The sequence below is a fragment of the Saccopteryx bilineata genome, chromosome 2, assembly GCF_036850765.1.
Source record: "Saccopteryx bilineata isolate mSacBil1 chromosome 2, mSacBil1_pri_phased_curated, whole genome shotgun sequence".
Classification (NCBI taxonomy): Eukaryota; Metazoa; Chordata; class Mammalia; order Chiroptera; family Emballonuridae; genus Saccopteryx; species Saccopteryx bilineata.
The window spans coordinates 90,297,329-90,320,317 of NC_089491.1; the positions used below are offsets into that span (position 1 = coordinate 90,297,329).

General features: G+C 36.3%; 1 protein-coding gene across 4 annotated transcripts in view; it reads right to left on the reverse strand.

Moving 5' to 3' along the window:
* Positions 1 to 22,989, reverse strand: part of LINGO2 (leucine rich repeat and Ig domain containing 2) — a 1,440,550-nt gene that overhangs the window by 148,818 nt on the left and 1,268,743 nt on the right. Inside the window, exon 1 of one of the 4 annotated variants that reach the window (XM_066257389.1) lies at positions 11,029 to 11,252. The exons of the other annotated variants lie outside the window; for them this stretch is intronic. The gene's annotated coding sequence lies outside the window, so the exon portion shown is untranslated. Of the gene's footprint in view, positions 1 to 11,028; positions 11,253 to 22,989 lie in introns of those variants that run through there. 4 annotated transcript variants of the gene reach the window in all.

Genomic DNA, 22,989 nt, shown 5'->3' on the forward strand with positions numbered 1-22,989 from the left:
GTCATTTCAAGAGTTTTGATGCTATTGGAACAAAAGTACAAGGCAGGATAAGACAGAAGGAAGGAGACAGTCAGGTTAGGGAAGGCTTCTTTATCAAACTGGACCACTTCTCATTAATCTCTGAGGTCTGAGAAGTTTTTAATCAAGAAAGCAACGTGGCCAATTTTGCTTTTTAAATGGGTTATTCTGAAAACTAGCTCGAAGTTGGATTTGATGGGATCAAGAGTTGCATAACAGTAAGAAGTCAGTTAGCAGACTGTTCCAATAGTTTGGAGAGAGTGATGGAGGCCTGAAATAGGAAAAAAGTGAGGGGAATGGTTGGAGAAGTATTCAGCCAGTGTAACAGGTAGGGTTTTGTGATTACTCAGCAATGGGAGAAAAGGAGAGAAAAGTGAGGTGTCAAGCATAATTGGCTTTCTAGTGTGGGTGGCTGAGTGGATGCTAGTGGAACTAAGACGATAAATGAAAAAAAGGAACAGATTGGAGGGAAGATAATGAGTTACTGGTGCTCACAGGTGCCAGGCAGTATGCCGCATTCTGAGCTTACAAACAAGAACAAGGCATGGCTATTCACTATAGAAAGCTCACCTGCTGGTTGGAAAGATACAAAATTAAGCAGGCAAATTAAATACAGTTTGGTTATATAAAGTCACCTATCTGGATTCTTAACAAAACCATTTAATATCAAGTAATGAAAACATATTAAGGCAAATCCCAATGAGGGGACATTTTGCAAGACAATTCACATCTTCAAAAGTATTAATGTCATAAAAGAAAAAAATATATTTTTTATATGTTAAAGGAGACTAAAGAAGCAGGATAACTAAATGCAATGTATAATTATTGACTGACTGAATACTAATACTGCCACTCCAGGATAATAGTTAAAAGGACATTACTGTGATCATTGGGAAGATTTCAGTATGCACTATAAGTAAAATAATAATACTATGTCTCTCTTAAATATCTTAGTATATGAATGAGATGGTGGTTATGTAAAAAGGAGTTCTAGAGGTTCAGATATAGATGTTGAAATAGTTGAATTGTTGGGTGATATGCCCTGATCTCTGTAACTAATTTACAAATATTTATGCTATTTAAAATGTTTATATGTTTCATATATATGGATATCATGAATATATGTAGCGAGAGCACATATGTGAATATGACAAAGTGATCAATATTGGTGATTTTAGATAAAGGCTATTTTATGTTCATTTTCTTAATTCTTCAACTCAGTTTAGTTTTGAGCTTTTAAAAAATAAAATAATGGGAAAATACATAAAGTCCATGTTACGACAGAGGTAGATTAAACATGATATCTTACCAATAATGAGTGTAGGTGAAATAAAAGAAAGATGAAAGTTCTGTTTACAGCTAAACTTTTTCTCCAAGATTTTCTCCATGATTTCATTTTCCTACAGGTAATGCTGTGTGAAAACATTTCGGAAGAGTTCTGGCTGTAACAGTCAGTGAGTTGCATTCCATTATAACAAGGGAACAGACACCACTGATCATCACTCCTGTGCAGCCAGTGTAGATGTAGTTTTCTCTAATGGGAGGACTAGGCCCATGAGAAAGGATACAATTATATATCAGTATACATTACTGAGATGAATTCATAAGACATATGACAAATCTTCAACCTCCATAGAAAAGTTAATCTATTTACAAAGAGCCTCTCTATGGCATTCCACATTCTTGAATTTTGTCTACTGAGCAATTGATTGTTCCTGTCTCTCATTAATTCTGAAAACAGTCTTAGCAACTTCCATTTATACCTTTCATAGAAACTGAGTTAAAAAAAATGCAATACATAACCTAAGAATATGCAAGAGGTTGAGACACAGAGTTTGCACAGTGAAGGGTTGAAATATCTTGTACCTAACAATGAAAATAAGTATAGAACATTGAAAAGCACAATTGCCCTGGGCACTATAGGCACTGCCTCAAATTCCATGTGTGCTATTTCTCATTATGCAGTTTGGGTTATTTCCTGCACTGTGCTCTCTCTGCTCTTATCACTTTGATATGCTAAGGAGCTTTGAAGCATCAGTGGGTGAATTGGACCCAGTCAGTGTTCCAGATTTAAATTTTAATTCATTAAAGAAGCTCGCAGCTCTTTGTAGTGAATTGAGCAACAAAATTATGAATTCTGAAAGTCAGCTCAAATATATTCCTTTGGTAACTTGATCTTTGACAAAGTCAGAAAGTGCTACAAGTTTGAAGGCTACTTAACAATGAAAACAACAATAATCCTGGAGAATGGAAATTTAATGTACTAACACCAGCAATTAGAAGTAATGACTAGTTTATTAGGCTATCATTTGTGCATTATTTCCGCTTCAGCACAAAGCACACTGCTCGCACCTCATGCACAGGAGGCAGTATCCACTGTAGGGAATTTGGGGGCATCCCAGAAGCTAAGGAGCATAGGGCTGGGACTCCTGGTTCTCAGTACAGAATACTACCTTATTTCCCAGAGCTATGCCAGTACCATGTGCCTGACAGGCCACAGTATAGCTCAGGAAGTCCTTTACCATTCACATTAATGGAGACCTTTTAATATTATATTACGGTATAAGCTCTCAATGATGAGATTGAGAAATCATAATTTGTACAGCTAGAAAGAACCTACTATTCATTCCCAAGGCTTCTGAGAGGAAGGGTCTCTCAATTACAGATGATGAATGAAAGCCCAAGGAGGTCAAAGGTAAGTGGGAGAGAAAGGATATTTATTAGTTCTTGGATGCATAAAAGTTGGCATGAAAGGGCTACTTCACAGGAAAATACCAGTTATTTGAAAATTTCATGTGACAGTTATTTGGGTTTGCAAGAGCTGGATAACTAACAGCGTAGTTTTCATAGTGTGGAGGTGCACAAATAAAAATCTGTATTCTAATATATTTAATCCAACAGATATTTATTGAGCATCTACTATAGGCTTGGTACTATGTTGAAAATGGGGATACAATAGTGACTAATACAAGCATGTTTCCTTTCCACATGAAACTTGTAGTCCAGAGAGAAATACAGAGCAATAAATAGGCAAGACCATGTGAGAAAAAATATAAGGTATAAAAGGAGTCAGATGAAAACTCCCCAAGCTGATGTGGGGTCAGGAAAGTTTTAGAAGACTAAATGATATCCACACTGAGTCCTGGAGAAGAGAGAAGAATGAGAGGACAGGGAGGTGGACAGAGTGGTTCAGGCAGCAGTGACAACATAAGCAAAAGACTAGAGACAGAACGTGGCAAGCTCTGGGATACTGCTGGCCTTTAGTATCGCCGGACCACAGGGTGCAAGGGGGGTCCAAAGAGGCAGAACTGGAATGCTAAGTGCTAAGGAGAAGCAAGCTGACAGATGGCCACAGAGCAGATATGAATTTTGTAAGTATATATTTTCTAAAGAATTTTTAATTTTATATAATTTAATAAATGGTATTTATTTGTATTTTTATTAAAATGTATAGTAAATCTGAAAAAATTTCAAAAAGGTACTAATGACAAATTCAAAAAGTCTAAATAAAGCACTACCTGATGATGCTAAGTTCTGAGTTCTTTCCTGGGATATCACAGTTTGCTGCTGTTCAGATATGTTTGCAATGAAGGCACTGTGGCCAATCTCAGGGGTTGCAGACTATTATTAGACTAGAGATTCTCAACTCTGGCTGCCAATTATGATCATCTGGGAAATCTTAAACTGATGTCCAGGTCTTACTCCAAGATTCTGATTTAATAGGACTTGGATATTTGTATTTTTAAAGGAAAGGGAAGTAAATGCTAAAGGCAGGAAAGAATACAAGTTATTCTCCAGTCTCAGATCTGATTTTGTATTCCCAGCTAGACCATGAGCTGCTGCAAAGGAGGACATTAGCTCCCACTAACGTGGGATGATGATGATGATGAAGATGATGAAGACAATGATGATTTTCTATGCCTATACACAGAACACATAGTTAATAAAATAAAAACAATATTTGATTAACAGTAGCCATGGAAGAGAAGGCCATGTGTTATACAACCAGTGCTTAATATCAGTTACCAGTTGTTGAGAGTCTCCTATATACGTCTTTATTTCTAGCACTCAGCATAATATTTGTTACAATGTAGGTGCTCAATAAAAATACCTTGAATAATATTGTTAATCTGCATTGTAGGAAAATTAAGCTAAAAGTTACTTAAATGGGGTCACAAAGTTATGTGATTCAAGACAATACTGATGGCACGCAAAAGGCAGAAATTCTTTCCAGTATACCACACTGAGAGTGTTTATGAGATTTGTCTAAAGGCACTCCATGGACAACTTCCCTTACAGATCTCTTGCCTTTTGGAGCTGTGGGAAGTAGCTGACCCACTTGCTAGTTTGCTGAAAACTTTATGTCCCCCACTGGCCAATTGTAAGGCCAGGGGCTGCCGCCATCATTATGGCCATTCACATGCAGGTTCTCATTAAATTTGGGAAGACAGTAAAGAAATGGTGGAGTCGAAGGATGGTGGGCCATTCTGTTTATTGGTGTCTCACCAAGACAGGCAAGCCACAAGAAAAGCCAATGAAGGGCAAGGAATCAGGGAGGAGAGAAAAGAGAAAGTCCTCCTGCACCTCTCAGTGGTGGGAGCAGAATCTCCCTTCCAGTAAACATTAGCAAGACAATGGCCCCTCCCAAGCAGGAAGGCAACCTGCAACTTCACAGACCACTATATCTGGCGTTGCCCAGCTCCCAATGCAAACCACAGTGCAAACGTATACATCATATTTACAAAATTATTTGACCAACACCAATGCTACTAATAAAAATATAGAGTGGGGCAAAAGTAGGTTTATAGTTGTAAGTATAAGAAACATGGAGTTTATTCTTATATTATTTATTAATCATTGTATTATTTTTTATACAAACAACTGTAAACCCACTGCTGCTCATTACAGAGGTTGCCCTCTTACACAGGGCAACCTTAGCTTACTTCAACGACTGAGCCTGCACTCTCTGTAGGGGGGACAGGTGATGGCCCAGGTGGCAGAAACAAGTCCTGGGCGTGGTTTCGTTGATGGAACAGAGCCCAGCTAAGTGTGATGTTGGGAGTGGGGGTGATAGAATTCAAGGTATCCCTGCTAAGAGGGTCATTGAGGAGTTAAGCCCTTCATGTACTTATCGTCAGGGTAGTAGGAGAAATGTTGACCACAAGAAAACAAAGAGTGCCAGACAGATTCATAGAGGACCTGGAACATTCTCTCACCTTCTTTTGCTTTTACTCAGTTGAACCAAAAAAGCTGTGGTTATAACTTAGTCTCTCCTTGGGACTTGGCATTCTGTTGGTTTGGCTATTTTGAATACTTTTACTTAGAGGCTCCAGAGGGTGTAAAACTGTCCGAAATATATGAAAAACGAGACAGACCTTTGATAAAACCTGCCTTGGTCTCTAAATGAACATACGTACATGAAGCCTTTTTTTTATCTATACCTTAAGTAACACAGTACAGTATATATTATAGATTATAGAGAATTAATATATATTATATGTATTGGCTGAAGTGTGAAGTTCTTCAGTTATCAAAATTTTAGAAACAAAAGACTTAAAAGTTTTATATCAGCCCCTCCTTTTTCCTTCCTATAAAATAAAATATACAGAACAAGGAACAGGCATTGATTTGAGTGTATCTTTTTTTTGGTGAACAGATTCTATGTTCTATGTGAACCTAAATACATAGAAACTTATAGTAAATAGATTTACAAATAAAACCTTAAAACATCATATTGATATTATCTATGAATATTAAATCATAAGTAGAGATGATCATATTATAATTATAATTTACAAAGATTTAAAATTTTCATTGTTTGTTTTTTATATTAAATTTAAACTTCAGGGTTTTATGCTGTTATTTTAGAAATATAGCCTTTTCAACTATCCAATACTTTGGCATATTCCTCAGTTTTCGCTTGCCTGCCTAATGCTACAAGGTGATGTAAATGAAAATGACCCCTCTTTTCCTCTAAAATGGGAATCCCTTAACACAAATGTTATCAAAATTTGATTTGCTTTCTGAGTAAAACAAAACATAATAAAAAAACCCCACATACTAACAAAAAATAAAATATATAACCTCCCAGAGGGAAGCTGGATTTTAATCAAGAATTTCTAGAAATCCTTATATGTTTTACTTACAAAATGCATTTCAAAACAAATGCTGAAAACTTTTTTCTTCTTTTCCTTGTCATGTGTCCGCATATATAAAATGGCTTAATTTCTTCCATTCCTGCAGGCTTAGTTTGTTATGAATAAGAAGAAGGCTTCAACTTCTCCTTTTTCCTGTACTAATATGGTCCTTTCTGTTTTTAAATGGCTCAGTAATGTCCCGATAGAGCAGGTGCAGGTGGGGAAAGACTGCTCAGATGAACAAGTCCCAGCCAGTGATGCTGAGTGCCAGGCCACTGTAGGCACTGCCCGCTTCTGTCATGTTCAGAATTGCATCTCTATTGGGTGTAAGGGCATTTGCAGCAAGGCTGCTTGCATAAATTATAAGAAGTTATGAAAAAAGGGGAATTAGGCACAACTTCAGTAAATTGTGAAGTACATTTGTGGCTTTCACTTAAATTTAGACTCTTCATTGGAACATTAGGGCTTCCATATACTTTCTCATAATTCTTTATCTGTATCATGGACTTGCATAAAAAAGTAGTCTTGCTTTTGAGTTTAATTCAGATTTTTATGGAATAAAAAAATGAAGAAAATTCTCCTTTGTTAGCCATCTGCTATGTTACTAAAATTTTTAGCTATCTTATTTTAAAAATATATATTCAACATTTCATTTTTGTTAAAAATGTACGTACTGTTTCCTAGTCCCACTGGAAGCCTATGGGTATAGTTTGATTTCAAAGAAGATTGAGTCTTGCTGAGTCTATGTGGTCACACCTGTGTTGGTTTCAGAACAGGTTTATGGCAAATAGCAAATGTTAGCAGTGCATGTTTTTGTCTGGTCTTATCACTCTTACCATAGGAAAATTACCTTTCATTCATTTCTAAGTAAATATGCAGAGTTCAAGTGGATCATCTGATCTGCCCCTCCCCCTACTTCCTTCACATTCCAGGGATGCTCTAGTAATTTGCATATGACCCAAACCTGGCTGGACAATTCTGGTCTTCGCACAGTGATTGGCCCAAACTCATCATTCCATGGCAGGAACTATCAAGGCAAACACACTTTGGTATTTATAGGTCTGAGAATAATCTGTGTGCTGTCATGGCCATTCTGTTGGTATATGGAGCAGAAGAAACTGGGCCTGCGGCTTAGTTTATTTCAGTTGCATATTTTGCCACTTGCAATTCCAAAGAATTCTGACCTATACAGATAGAAGCTGAGGTGTTGACAATTTTTTTTTTTACAATTAAGTGACATAGTATTTCTGACAAATTTACTCAGTCCATTCTTCTCATATAGAGTGACAGAAATAATATGGCCTTAGATTAAAATGCTATATAATTTTTTATGAAATAATAGATATGAAGAGACTATCCTGACTTAGTTTAATCTCAGTACTTTCCATAAATAACTCTACATAGATGACTGAAAAGCACCATAAAATAAAAATCTACATGATGCTATGTAAGTTATTCTCATTTTGAAATTGCAGCTGTTATAAATGGGATAACTGATAATCCATCTCCAAAAATATTCAAACTAACTTAAGCCAATTTATCCTTGTCTGCCTTGATATGGTATTGTTTACACTGATTTTTTTCATGGTATTCAAATTTATATGGCCTGAAATATATTCTGTGACTAAATCATTTCAGAATCACCAAGTTAAGCAAAGTTATATATTTATTTATTTGTTTGTTCATTCAATTTCAGAGTTTCTTAGAACGCTATGTTAATGTGTATTATAAACTACAAGAGGAGAACAGTCCTCAGCCTTTCTTAAACTCACTGAACCATGGCGGCATTTGCCACTAAGCACTTTCAGGGACTAGTGTTCCACAAGGTACACTTTGCAAAACTCTGGTCTCTGTTTTTAAAATGAGCCTTATATACAGTGTTTGCCAGTTACTAATGTACATTAAAGAACTGTACAAGAAGAGATGTCTCTTCTGTATGCATTTTATAAGACAGTGCAATGGGAGATCAGGAATACCTGAATATGTGTACCAGCTCTTTTACTACTAACAGCCTCTTTAATTCTTTTACCACATAAGAGTTTTGGTGAAAATCAAATATGAACTTTTTTCTGCCTAGGCTACCCTTCTACTTCTACTTAGTCTTAAAAAATGACCTTAAAAAATTATTGTCACCTTCTCTAATGTCCTCTTTATTTCTGGGTACTGTTATAGCATAACACATGTAACATATACTCTTTTTTTATTGATTGATTTCCACCATTACATTTTGAGCTAATTTAAAACCAGAAACATGACTTGATCATTATATCTCTAGAGACAAACATAATGCTGACATTTAGTAAGTTCTTAATAAATGGCTGTGCCAATTGGAGACTCATCTCTTTTAGTTGCTTATACTTGCTGATGAATATCTCCAGCTGTTGGTTGATAGTGAAAGGCTTAATGGGTCAAAATATTTGCTGCTATCATGGCTAACAGATGCCAGAATGGGATGCTTTTGCTAGTGCTGCCACTAAGAGGGGTGCAATGCAATTGCTGCCATATGAAAATAAAGTAACATTTTATATATAATTAAAAGAACTTTAATCTTTATGGATATATACCAGTAATATACTCATTGTCACCCATATGTGGTCTATATTGCATAGATACCCAAAGTATTTTTATGCAAGAGAGGAAGTGCTGCCATATATGGGTATAAAAGTGGTGATTTAATTCACTGTTTTTCTTTTTTCAACATACTGCTTAAGTAAATTTTCTACTTAAGCAATTATTAGGCTTAAACTAAATAAATGTCACAAAGTATATGCACTTAAATCTACTCTTAAAAATATAATAGAGTAGCTAAAATTAGTTTATGATGGAAAAAACACACTGTAATATTAAGCCATTAAAAATATAGCTTATTTCAACTTAATTTAACTTACTATTAAATATTTGTATTTTTTAACTATTTCATGCTTGTACATTTATAATAGTTATTACATGCAATATATTCTATATTAATCTAATATGTGTTATATTATTATATTGTATCTCATGTAAATATATCTTAAGCACTGGGAATAAATGAGATGGCCCGAGGGTGTGAAAGGTGTTCTATGTCACTGCCAAAAAGTCCTTAGAAACCAATGCTTTGTCTGATCTTCCCAGAGGGACAGGCTTCATAGAGTCTAGATATTTAAGCATTACAGATACAGATGGGAAAAAGAACCCAAGACTGGGAAAGAAGTGAGATACAGAGTAACTTCAGATTCAGATCTAAAGCTGATATACTTTGTCAGACTCCCATAGAATGCAGTCCTCCCCAGCATTACTCTATGTTGCCATAGGATGGTTGACTACCTTCTGCTTGATTTTTCTTTTTCAATTATAGCATTTTATTAAAGAATCAGCATTTTCCATTTCAGAGCCATGCATCTATCAATATCCCCCAGTTCTGGTACTGTATGCCCATAATGTATGTATGTGTGTACATATATAATTATTATATATAGTATGCATGTATGTGTGGGTATATATATATATACACACACACACATATACACACATATAGTATATATACTTTCTAAAAGTACTTTTGTGATTAACAGCTTAATTAAAATATTAACTTACATATAATACAATTCACCTATTTAAAATGTACAATGCTATGGTATTAGTGTACTCATAGGGTTTTGCAACTATTGCCACATTTTCATCAATTTTCTAAAAAATTCTACACTCATTAGAGGTCATTCTCCTTCTACCCCACCCTCACCCCACCCCAGCCATAGGCCACCACTAATTGACTTTTCTGTCTTTGCAGATTTGCCTGCTCTGGACTCTTCACCTACCTAATATCTTTTTAGTTACCACATTTACTTTTTATTCCACACTGCAAAATTCTACCCAGCTTCAGAAGAGCATAACAACTTTGCTTTGACACAAGGAAATCATGGAACTAGGCAGAGACTCAGTATCAGGCTGTTTCTGGTACAATCTAGAAGTTGCAGTATGCAGGTAGAAACAATTCATATTGTTTTGTTTGTGTGTATAGAAATGGAGAAATGTAATAAAATATCACTACAAATTCTTTTGCTTTTAAGACTTACGATTGTAAATAATACCTCTGGAACATTTTTCTAGAATATTTTTAATCTAATTAGTCTTCATTCACACAATATTAATTAAGGTATATAATAAATGCTAAGCATTATGCTTAATTTCTACAAAAATCCTGTGGCAAAAAGTAGGTCAGTATCATTACCCCCATTTTATAGATAAGGAAACAGAGAAGCAAAGTGACTTGTCCCAAAGCACACAACCTACACATGAGAGAAATAAGAGTTGAAGTTAGGTCTTGACACTAATCAAGAGCACTTGCCATCATGTGACATTTTCTAGCTTCAGACAACCACAGTCCTTCTGATATAAAGACTCTATGCTAGAGATAACTTCATAAAAAACAATTTATACTTCTCCAAGATCGTTTTCCTAAGTTGTTTATGATTATAGGTCAGACATTTCTACACGCCACAGAATCACTTCACCGTCCTTGATGTTGCGGGTTTCAGTACAAAGCCTCATATAAAAAAGTCCCTGTTTCCTCGTTTGCAGCTTTCCCCAAGGGTCTCATATATAGGAGATTTGAGCTCTGGAATTCACTGTTCTCCCATTCACACCTCAATGCACAATATTCTCTCCTGGTTATTAAATTCCTGGTTATTAAATCCCATTGGACTTGTAAAATAAAAACAAATAACAAAAGGTGAAAAAATGTGCGATCATTTTACATAAAGAGTAGCGCTAGGATTTCGGTTCCGGGGGCGGGGCGAAGCTAAACTAGGGAAAAAGAATCCGCAGATCACAAGGTCAGCCCCCATCAGCAGCTGCAGGGACCCAAAATCAAAGAAATGTCTCATCATCTTACCAATCATTGTGGACTCTTTCTTTGTTTAGGACAGTGTGTTTCAGGGTAGGCTGCCGCTTCCCTAGTCTCTAAGTGCTTTTGGCTTGAAGGCACCGACATTTCCAAGAGGTGTACATATTTAACCCGGGGCAGGAATCATCTTCTGCAGTAAACAGGGCTGCCTACACGCAGGTCAGGATTCCAGGGTCCACTGGCTTAAGTCCTCTGTGAGCGGAAACGGGGCCAACCAGGCGGGATTGCACTGATACATTGGCCGGGATTGCTTGTCTTGGCATAGTCACCAAATAAACTCCAACTGTGAAAGGCTGAGAGAATGTTTATAGGAACAGGACTTTCTCCAATAAGGTTGGTGAGAATTTCAAGTGGTCCTGTCTGGTAGGAATATTCAGGGCACTACCTCATCCGTATAATTAACCCCCAGAGAGCTAGCTGAGGAAACTGTTCTGATTACAAAATAATGAGTCCATCAGGCACAATTAGTGCCCAAGTGAAACATGGCAGTTTGCATGAAGGTGATTGAGGTAAACAACTCTAAGCCCTGAAAGGGGTTGCTTCCTAATTAACCCTTAGAGGGCTAATCTTTTTTTGCCTGAACAAAACCAAAGCTCGTGCCTTTGCCAGTTGGCATGTTGGGAGAATGGTTTTTGCATCAGATCTTGCCAGGTAGGCATGGCACTGGCAAGTGGAAATGACGAATCTCTGAAGACTTCCATCAGAGGACACCAGGAAGACTTGCCAGGTTCAAAGAACATATTAACTAGTGATTTGCTAGGGCATTAAAAGATAGATTATGGAGAACAAGTTCTAGAAAGTTTTAGGAAAATCCTAATTCTGGGAAGCATAACATTCCTGCCCTTGCTATTTGCAAGTAAGACATGCTTTCCCTCTGATTGCTCTGTTGAACCCAGCATGAGGCCCTGCATGTAGGACATGCACAGTGGGCATGGTTTGTTTTGGAATGAGATGGGGAGAGATAAAATTGTTGGTTTTCCTAGACTCTAAATAAAAACAAATAAATAAACCAACCACCGTCTCAAGATCAATTTTAATAATCACATCTTTGTTCTGTAGTATGATGAAATTTGTTTTTTCATTACTCTATCTCCAGCCCCTAGAGCAGTGCCTGATATAAAGCAGATGCTTCCCAAAATACTTGTTGAATAAATATATGAATGACCTAAAATAAAGTTACTGTAAACGAGAGAGTAGCAGGTGGGCAGTAATCATCCAAAGGCACATATTGAGAGTTAATTTGTAACAAGGGCAATAATTTAATTTAATATATTATGGTTGGGTTTTTATATATCTGATGACATATATATATATAATATATATATATATAATATATATACTTTTCAAAATATATCTCTTTTAAAAGTCTAAAATGGTGGAATTCAAGATATCGGTTACTAAATAAACAAAACTCCTCTATTAATCCTCAGTTTTTAGTTCTTCTGGGATTGGGGTGGGCATGTGTTGGAATCAATATGGTGTGATCGTAAAACATTGCATCTTTGGAGACAGACCTTGATTTTGAATATAACTGCTAAAATTTTGCTACATGAAATTTAAAATTTATTTCACTTCTCCAAATCATAGTTTTCATATCTATATAATGGGGCTAATACCAAACCTACATTTATCTCCATATAAATTGGAGTAAAAAAACCAAATCTCAGTAATTGTTAGTGGTAATGATGATGATGATATATTATGATGACAGTAATGGGATGGTGATGATAAAGTTCTGATTCTGATGAGGAAGAAAATTATGGCATCAGCTCACAAATTAAATATAGCAATATTCAATTGTTCACAAGCACAGGAAAAAACTTGGACTTGTTATACAGGTGCACACACATGTACATATACATGTAGATGAATATCTTGATGTAGATCTTGACAACATAAAGAATCTAACCAAAAATATTTTTTCTGGCTTCTACTTTGCCCAAAGCAGCATATCAGAGAGGTTTGTCCAATACAAGGATGCAGCAGTTTAATGTGTTCAAAGTCCAAGAGTCTTCAGTGTGACAGACTGAGCACCCAGTTACTTTAATTTACCTTATATTTAAGCAAATGAAACCTACTGACTTAGTACAGGGAGAGCCAGAATTTTATCCATGATTTTGATTGTCAGATCAGTAAGCACATACTATATTTTCAATATATTTGTATTCAGGATGAGAGAACAAAGTCTGGGAAAGATCAGTGGCTGGCTTATGTTTCACATGGGCAAAGGAGCACTGAGATCCTGGCTTTTATCTGCCTGTTTCTCGTGATTATTTAAATCTATGCTCTGGGATGGCTCTATGGCAATCACAGTGAGAGGCTGTGATCTCATGCTTAGAGACAAAGCTTTCCAGCTGGGTTACTTGTGGTCCTGGAACTGTATCATGGCCTCAGTCCCTCTGGGGCTTCCTAGGCAGAAAGCTTTGCTGGGAGAACAGAAATGCTGAGCCAGGTCCCTTTCCATACTACGCTCAAAGTCTCCTCGACTTAGACTTTCCTTTTTGAACTGAGGTTCAATGACAAGGAACAGGTATTTCACTCCATAAAAAATTCTTTTCTTCCTCCAAGGCTGACTTAATAATATCTTTAAAAAAAATAGAAGGGGTTCTTAAAGAAACCCATCTGGCTTTTGTCCCAAATTCCTGGTACTCAGACTAGGCTGTCAATATAATCTGGGCCATAATGTGTTATTCATGGATGGTTCTCTGAGGTAATCTGTGTCTTTGTTTGCTATTCTTACTCTTCTTTAGAATAATGGTGCTTAGTGAAGCAATTTCTTTTTCACGTCAACCATGTACCTAGTTACAGGCTACATTTAAAAGCTTATTTTAAAGTTTTCCACTTAATCACCATCCTTTCTCCAGAGATTTAAATAAAGTCTAGACCTTTCTATCCATCTTATTTGCTGAATAATATTTGATATATGGAACATGAACCTCTTATTTAATGCCAGCACTCAAAGTTTCAAAATATGCAGGATCAAATACTGTTTTTTATTTTTTATATATTTACAAGAACAAAACATTTTCATAGTAACAGGACATTTGAAAATTTTGGTGAAAAGTAAATACCAGCAATATAGGTGGCTCCAAATCTTATCTCCAGGGACCCGTTGTTAAATTGCACCTTGAAAATAAGTTCCCAAATACAAATATTGAACATTAACTAAAATTTAAAGATAGAAAATTTTATAAAATCTCATCTATTATCTTTATTGGATCAAAAGGAATAATAAGGAAAACGGGCTCATTAAAAATAAAAACTATTATACTTTAAAAGAAAGAGAGAAAACAGATCTTTTTGCCTTAATGGAGAAAGTCCTATATCTGAAGTTACTGAACACAGGTTGGGAACTTAGTTATGCCATTGGCAAGCTGTGTGACCCCAGGCAATTCACTTTGCCTCTGTGAATCAGTTCATCCTCTACAAAATGTGCCACATAGAACTGCTGTGTGGATTCAAAATAAAATACAGTCAGAAACTTTCAGAATGCTTGAAATTTCTAGGTCATAAGTAAATCTTGGGTAAGGAAGTTAATTTTGAGAAGCAAAACATGTGGCACAAGTTATTAGTTTTTAATAGCATGCTACTTCTGATATCTCTCACATTTTATTGGCAATTAATAATTTACAAGCTATTTACCAACACATTAAATTATTTGATCATCACAACAATGCTAGGAGGCAGCTATATTGGGCACTCTAATATTTATTTTATAGATAAGGGGATACAAGATGAGAGAGTTAAAGTGACTTGCCCATAGACACACATTAAGACCACAGTCTCTTAATAGACAGTTTAATTCTTTCCATGATGTCCCGAGCTTCCAAGTAAAGCTGATCTTGGGAAATATACTCAGCAAAGTTACAGCACAGCACTTTTAAGCCTTAATTAATTCTCCACAGGCTCTGGTCAGTTGACTCAGTGGTAGAGCATTGACTTGGTATGTATCCACCCGGTTCAATTCTAGGTCAGGGCACACAGGAAAAGTGCCCATCTGCTTCTCTATCCTTCCCCTTCTCGCCATTTTCTTTCTCTTTCTTTCTCTCTCTCTCTCTCTCTCTCTCTCTCTCTCTCTCTCTCTCTCTCTCTTCCCCTCACACAGCCATGGCTCAATTGGTTCCAGCTCATTGGTCCTAGGTACTGAGGATGGCTCTGTGGAGCCTTTGTCTCAGCTGTTAAATAGCTTGATTGTGAGCATGGCCCCAGACGGGCAGATCATTAGCCCAAGATGAGGGTTGCCAGGTGGATCCCAGTTGGGGTGCATAAGAAAGTCTGTCTCTCTATCTCCCCTCCTATCACTTGGAAAAGAAGAAGAAAAAAAATTTTCTATTACAATGACTGAAGCTGCTTTTCTCCCTAAATTGCCTTCATTCATTCATTCATTCATTAATTCATTCATTCATTCATGTATGCTGTTATAGCTCAAGATGCTATAACAAAATACTCTATTCTAGACTTGGTGGCTTAGTAACAACAAAAACTTATCACAGTTTTTGAGGCTGGGAAGTCTAAGATCAAGATGCAGCAGGTTAGATTTCATGCTGGGTCATTTTCTCTTGGCTTGTAGGTGGCTGGCATCTAGCTGAGTACTGACATAACTTCTTTGTGCCCCATGAAGCTCTCACTCCCATGTCTCATATTATAAATGCCTAATCCCTTCTGGAAGTTTCCACATGTATGACCTCATTGAACCCTAATTAGCTCCAAAAGGCTCTATCTCTAAATACCATCACACTGGGGTTAGAGCTTCACCATATGAATTTTGGGAGGGAACAAACCTTTAGTCTGAAACGTGTATTCATTTATTCAACAGTGATCATTACAGGCTTAGTTGTAACGACTTTTATTCAATTTCAGCAGTGAATAAAAAAGTCCTTTTCCATTTACATCATACTTAGGTGATCTTCAAAAACAATTCTGTGATATAAGTAAAGCAAAAATCTTATTTCCATCTTACATATTAGGAAGTTGGGTCTCAAGGAAGAAAAAGAAACTTTTGAGCTTGGTTTTTAAATCCAGAACTTTGGAGTGCAAATCTGATTCTTCACATATTATACAGCAAGGTAAAGTGAGGGATACAAGGCATTCATTCATGCAAAATATTAATAGAAAACCTGTTTTTGCCCTCAGTAGTCTAGGGCGGCACTCTCAATAAAACACACTGGATCATGCTGCCATATTAAAGCTTATATTCCCAACATTTTACACTCAAGAGACATATAATTTAGAAGAACACGAGCCAAAACAACCCTACAATACAGAGAGGCAGAAGATAAAAAGTCATCTGAGTAGCAAAAGCAGGAAAATGCTGCATATTTTCAAGAGACTGTTTTTGGTTAAAAAATTTAAAAGCTCAGAAAGGAAGCCCTTGAGGTGAAGTTTGGAGGTTAGGTGGAATGAAGATGCAAGCAAAAAAGAAAAAGAGGGAGCAGGGGGTCCACTAGACTGTCAGTTTCCCAAGGAAACAGTTCTCTAGAACTGTTACTGGCATAGAGTAATTGCTCAATATCTATTACATTAGCAAAGGATAACCCCAAACATAGAAATACGATGACTGGCATTTGGAAGGAGGGGAGATAAAGCTCACTGTGAGTCTACGGGACCTGACCTGGGAAAAGCAGATGGACTAATGCCTTTACCCTAAAGACCAAACAAAGATGACTTACTCAATTTCTTTAAAAATACTGTAATGTGCTATTTGTATCTATATTTGATAGAAAAGAATGAAGGGACAAAGATATTGTGCACTTTGACCAAATTCACCAATAAATGAGCGATGAAAACTGGATACATATTATACCTCTGGGTCCATCTGAGTCTAAAACTTGAGCTCTTTCTGCACTGCATTCTCTTGACTCTGGGAATAAGTATATACAAATGCAGATATGGAAGTAGATGTAGATATAAAAATACATTTAGGAATTGTATTGTTATCCTGGAATAAAAACAGAAAGACAGTCTAAGACAGATTGTTAATAAGATGATTATATGAATCTGAACCATTCAGCTCTCAGTGTATCTGTAGCCTATTATGTGCTGCAAAGGTCCTCAGAAAGTGCATGTAATGATCTGGGGTAAACCCAGATTTTGTTTGAACAAGAGATACTAATCCTATCATTGTGAGCCTCTGACAGGTAATCTTCTCTTCTGTCACCCAGCACAAAGCGTGATTTATTCCAAATGAATAATAAAGAATGCTGAATTCTTCAATTTTACTATTTGTGTGATTTCTGGGCAGACTATGACATTTGTAGTTATTGATGTTTGCAGACAATGTCTTGCATGCACTGTGGACAGAGTCTGAAGCTCTTCTCTATTCTGCTTTCTGAGACCCATCTTTCTAAGAGAACACAGCTACAGGCACACCTCTCAACCTTGATCTTCAGGGGCGCTCCCAAGAATTGGCTAAGTGGGAGAATATTGAATAGAATTTGCACTTGTTTGACTGAATTCAGTCCCCAGTTCTGAATTTCAGGAAAAAAAGCCTTCAGAATCCCAACCACATAGCTTACTTTGTGAAGTGATTTCCTGGTAAAGAAATAAATCTTGACAACACTAAGTAATACTTCACCTAGACTATATCTCTCAGGCCAAAAGGTTTAGTGCGATTTCTCAGGAGTGAAGCGTGATATGTGCCTTCCAACTAGGACTTCAAAATATTCCATTTCCTGACTCAAACTTTTAAAACAATAACCATTTATTTGGTAAAAGAAGCAGAAACTCTCCCTCTGGATTTATTTTTTAATTGCTAGGAAGTGAGGCAGGAACATAGCAAATATCTTTTGTTCATTTCATCTGTAACTTCCCCAATACAAAAGACCCTGGAGTCTTGCTCAAACATTATTGCCGAGGGACCAGGAGCAATGCTGTTTTTCAATATATCTGAGGCTAGGCCACTTAAAGCCCAGAAAGAGCACGGTTTCACCTACCAGCCCTCACTGAGCTCTCTGATAGCACAACATGCCATGTGAGGTTTCCTCTCTAGCACACATCTGAATTTGGTTTGGAGCTGTCTCCTGATGTTTAGTGATCATGAACTGGTTTGGTATTATCTCAATCTCTCTTTAGGTTGATACTCCAGTTCACATTTTCAGCCTGATTCCTGACATCTTCACTACATACCCCGGTCCTGGGCTTTGCTGACCTGGGTCTCAGCTGACCTCATGTCCAACACTCCTCCTGACTACCCATTGGGCATCTCTAAGGTATTACCAGCATTTGATGGAGAAGTAAACACTTAAGTTCAACTCTCCTCATTGATTGAAGTCACAGGGCAGCACTTAACTAGACCACTTCCAACTAGTCACTTAAATTCTCTGTCTCAGTTTCCTTGATTATGAGATGAGGATGGAAATCACTAGCCTGCCCCAGTTTTTCTGTGGGAATGCAATTAAGTTCATATATATGGAAGAGTGTCATATACTGTGAAGTGCCCTTTATAAAGTTAACAAAACTGTTAGGTTAGTTTTCTGCCATCCTCTCCTGGTTCCCAGTTTGATTCAAGGGTGGAAATTGGCCTGACCAGGCAGTGGCACAGTGGATAGAGCATTGACCTGGACGCTGAGGTCCCAGGTTTGAAACCCAAGGTTGCTGGCTTGAGCTCAGGCCCACCAGCTTGAGCACAGGGTTACCAGTTTGAGCATGGGATCAAAGACATGACCTCATAGTCACTGGCATGAAGCCTAAAGTCGCTGGCTTGAGCAAGGGATCACTGGCTCAGCTGGAACCCCCTGGTGAAGGTACATATGAGAAAACAATCAATGAACAACTAAGGTGCTGCAATGAAGAATTGATGCTTCTCATATCTCTACCTTTCTGTCTATTTGTCCCTGTCTATCCCTCTCTCATTCTCTCACTAAAAATAAATACATAAAAATAACCAAGAGTGGGTCTTAACCATTTAAGTCTTGACAGTATCCATGACTAGACTAGATAGTATCCATAAACTGTTTTTAAAACTATACTTTATATATAGAAGTTTCTTAGAAGTCTGTTGATCTAAGCATCTAAATTGACAGATGAAGATGAGACCAGGAGAGACTAGTGCCTTATTGAAGGCCAGATACATGTACTAATTAATGATTATTGTATGTAGTCTTTGATGTTTTTCCTGGAATATTTCAGGAAACTATTTTAGTGGAAAAGATTAACACCGTTGACTTTAATAAACTTGTATTAAAAGGATTCATTCAAAATACATTCATTTTATTTTGATGGTTTAATTTTATATTAGGTTAAGTGATAAGGGAGAATAAGCAATTTAACTTTTTTAATCTTTTAAGTTATCAAATTTTATTATAAAATATTTTATACTTATAAAATTATATTTATGACATTTTACATATAAAATATATAAGAAGCACTAAAAGAACTCCCACCTAAGAAATGAGGTAGTTCATATGTCACTGAGCCTCTTGGGAGGCCAGTTCTTCTTTTCCCCTCAGAGGTTATCAGCATTCAGAATTTTTTATCATTACTTGGCATTTCTTAATAGTTATAATACATATGTATGCAATCTGAAATATTGTTTAGTTTTGCATATTTTTAAATTTTACATAAGGAGACTCAAAGCATATGTATTATTTCCATGACTTATTTTCTTCTGCTCAACATTATCATTTGAGATTCATGCTGATAAAAATAGCTGTTTTATTTATTTCATTGACGTTTAGTAATCACCGAACCAAAATTTATCTACTTATTCTCTTGTTGATGGACATATATGCTATTTCTAGTTTTTATTTTTACAATCAATGCTGTGCATTTATTCTGTCATATATATGTAGGATTTTTTCTAGCATATCTATATATGCCATATATATTTTTTTGGTATATGTATATATATGAAAAATTGCTGGGTCATTAAAGTATGCACATCATTAACTCAGTAACCCTCTTTGGTAATTCACACACACATCAGAAATGTATGAAACTTCTCCTTCCTCCACAACTTCACCAAGACTTACTGTCCTACTTTTTAAAAATTTGCAGTAGAGTGGGTATAACAGTATCTCTTGGTGGTATTAATTTGCATTTCCTTGATTTAAAATGAGACAATCTTTTCATGTATTTATTGGAATGTTGAGTTTTCTGTGAAAAGCCTGTTTATTTTTTTGCCTTTATATTTTCCACTTTTTTATATACCATGGATATTAGTTCCTTTCTAGTTTTATATGTTGTAAATATCTTCTTTTCTTCTACCGTTGGCTGCTCTTCTCATTTTCTAAATATCATATAATAAATAGTTTTAAAATTTTTTTTATATGAGAGAAGGGGAGACAGACAAACCGCCACATGTGCCCCAAATGAGATCCACCTGGCCACCCTCATCTGGAGCTGCTCCAATCAACCAAGCTATTTTTAGCACCTGAGACTGACTCGCTCAGACCAACCAAGCTATCCTCAGCACCGGGGCCATGATCAAACCAATCGAGCCTCTTGCTGTGGGAGGGGAAGAGAGAGAGAAGGGGGAGAGGGAAAGGAGGGAAGCAGATGATTGCTTCTCCTGTGTGCCTGATGGGAATCAAACCCAGGACGTCCATAAATTGGGTCGATGCTCTATCCATTGAGCCAACCGGTCAAGGCCTAGTTTCCAATTTAAGGCAGTCAAATTTCTTACTTTTTTCTTTACAATTTCTACTTTTTGTGTTATGTTCATTTGAGAATAATATTCAGGTTTTATTTCCCCATACAGATTAATGATTGTTCTAGAAATATCTCCTTAATGACTCATCTTTTTCCTGGTGATCTATAAGATTTTGTCTGTCATATTATTCTATAGTCTATTTGTCTATTTCTTCACCAGTGTTACTATTGTTTAATCATTTTTTTATATCTGATTCTACTGTTAACAGTCTCTTTTTAAAAAATTGTCTTTCCCTAATCCTTTGCTTTTCTGTATATACTTGATAATTATGTTGAGATTTTAATGGGAAATGCATTTGATTTATTGAATTTTTCTTCTCATTTTACTTTTTCCCTTTACTATTTTGATATTTATATATACTAATTTCATCCTGTTAGTTGATATTATTAAAGTGTGTAAATTAACTTTATTAAAATAAACTTAATAAAGTTTAATTTCATCAGTACCTTTAACTTCCTCTCAAACTAAAAATGGTCATAACATTTGGGTAAGGCTTTACAATAAAACATTTTTAAAATGGTAGTAGATAAATAGGCAAATAATAGTCTTTGAAAGTTTTAACTGAGTTTACATAGCCTCTGTTGCTTAGTTTTTCTAATCTGAGTTTTATTACTTAACTCTAAATTCTATTCTCCCCTTCACAATGGGGGATATCCTAGTTTAAAAAATGTCTCCTTCTCTCTTCTCTCTCTCTCTCTCTCTCTCACTCACTCACTCACACACACACACTACCCTCTTTCCCTCCCTCCTCAGATCTCATTCTCTCTCCAGGTTCACTTGGGTGCTCCCACTGTCCCAGGAGTTCACCTCTGGCTTGGTACTGACCCATGTCATTATAACTTTCTTTCCCTGTCTGCTTCCCCACTAAGCTGAAAGCACCTCCCAGGTTCCAGTGCCTACATTCAAGAGTAGAATTACACCATTGAGACTCATTCTTTACTAAACATTATCTCTGTAAACAAGATTCCTGAACAGGACACACTTTTGGTGAGAACAAGGACACCCTGTGAGGCAAGAAGTCTGAGCGCTTGCCCCAGGATAGTTCTTTGGGGTTCTGTAATCCCTGGCCTTGGCCTTAGCTCTTCTGACTCTGTAGACCAAGTCTAATTGCTCCAAGGAAGGAGTCAGTCTTCTCACATTACTGAGCTGCGGGGTGGTGGTGAGAAACTGCTTCCATGATCTGCTTTTGTTTTGATTATGAAAAGTCTCTCCTTCACAGTCATCAGATTTCAAGAAAACATGTCACTTTCTCCTTATATTAGGTTGACTATTGCAGACTGTTTGTTATTGAGTTGGGATAGATGCCAACCCATTCTAAAATGTCCTTTATATCACAGAAGGAAGGCCAGAAATTACACTTTCCAGAATCCTCTTCTCATTATAGTTCCAGGCTAGAGGTGGCCTTTGTGAAGATAAGATAAAATTCCACATGTGAAATGCCAAGCACAATGCCCAGCACAGAGTATTTAATCAATTGCAGGTATTTTTCTCAACTTCATGCTGATGTCATATTCAGAGCATTCACATTGAATCCAATGAATGTATAACCTTGAGAGGCTAACAGATATATTTATTAATCAATGGTGATCACTTTCTCTAGAGAAGTGTTAACTATAATAATAGCAAAATCTGGAACTGACCTAGTATAAGTCCAAATGAAAAAGGAACAGTTAAGATGACATATGTGCTGGGAAATTTATCTAATAAGAGTAATTGTACATTTTATGTCAATTCAGTATTAAGATCCATTTTTTTAATTAACTAATAATAATCATGCTGTCATTTTACTGCATTGTGCATATCTTCCTACTCCTTCTTGGACCTTCAAGTACGATCTGATAAAATATTAATTAAAATAGAATTGCTGCATTCTGAAAAGTTAGAGTAGAGAGAAAAATGGCTATACACGCAGCACTCACATACTGTCTTACAGAACTTAATACTCTGGGTTATCTAAAAGAGACATTCTAGAGAAATAACTAAATAAACACAAATCACAAAGGTGGAAATGAAGGAAGGGAAATATCAATTAATAGGCATGTGATATGTGCTCAGTGCTTATAAATAGTATCTTACTTAATTGCTCAAGTTAACCAAGGTATTTTGTTAAGAGCCTGTGAAGTAGGTATTTGTCTTTCCATATAATACACGAGGAATTGGAATCGTTTTGCTCAATATTACATAGTAGTAAGTGAAAGAGTCAGAATTCAAACCCTCTGATGTTTATTTATACTACGATATTTTATCTAAGAAAAAGAAAACTAAATAAAACAAAATGAAATTCTTTTGATTAGCTATGT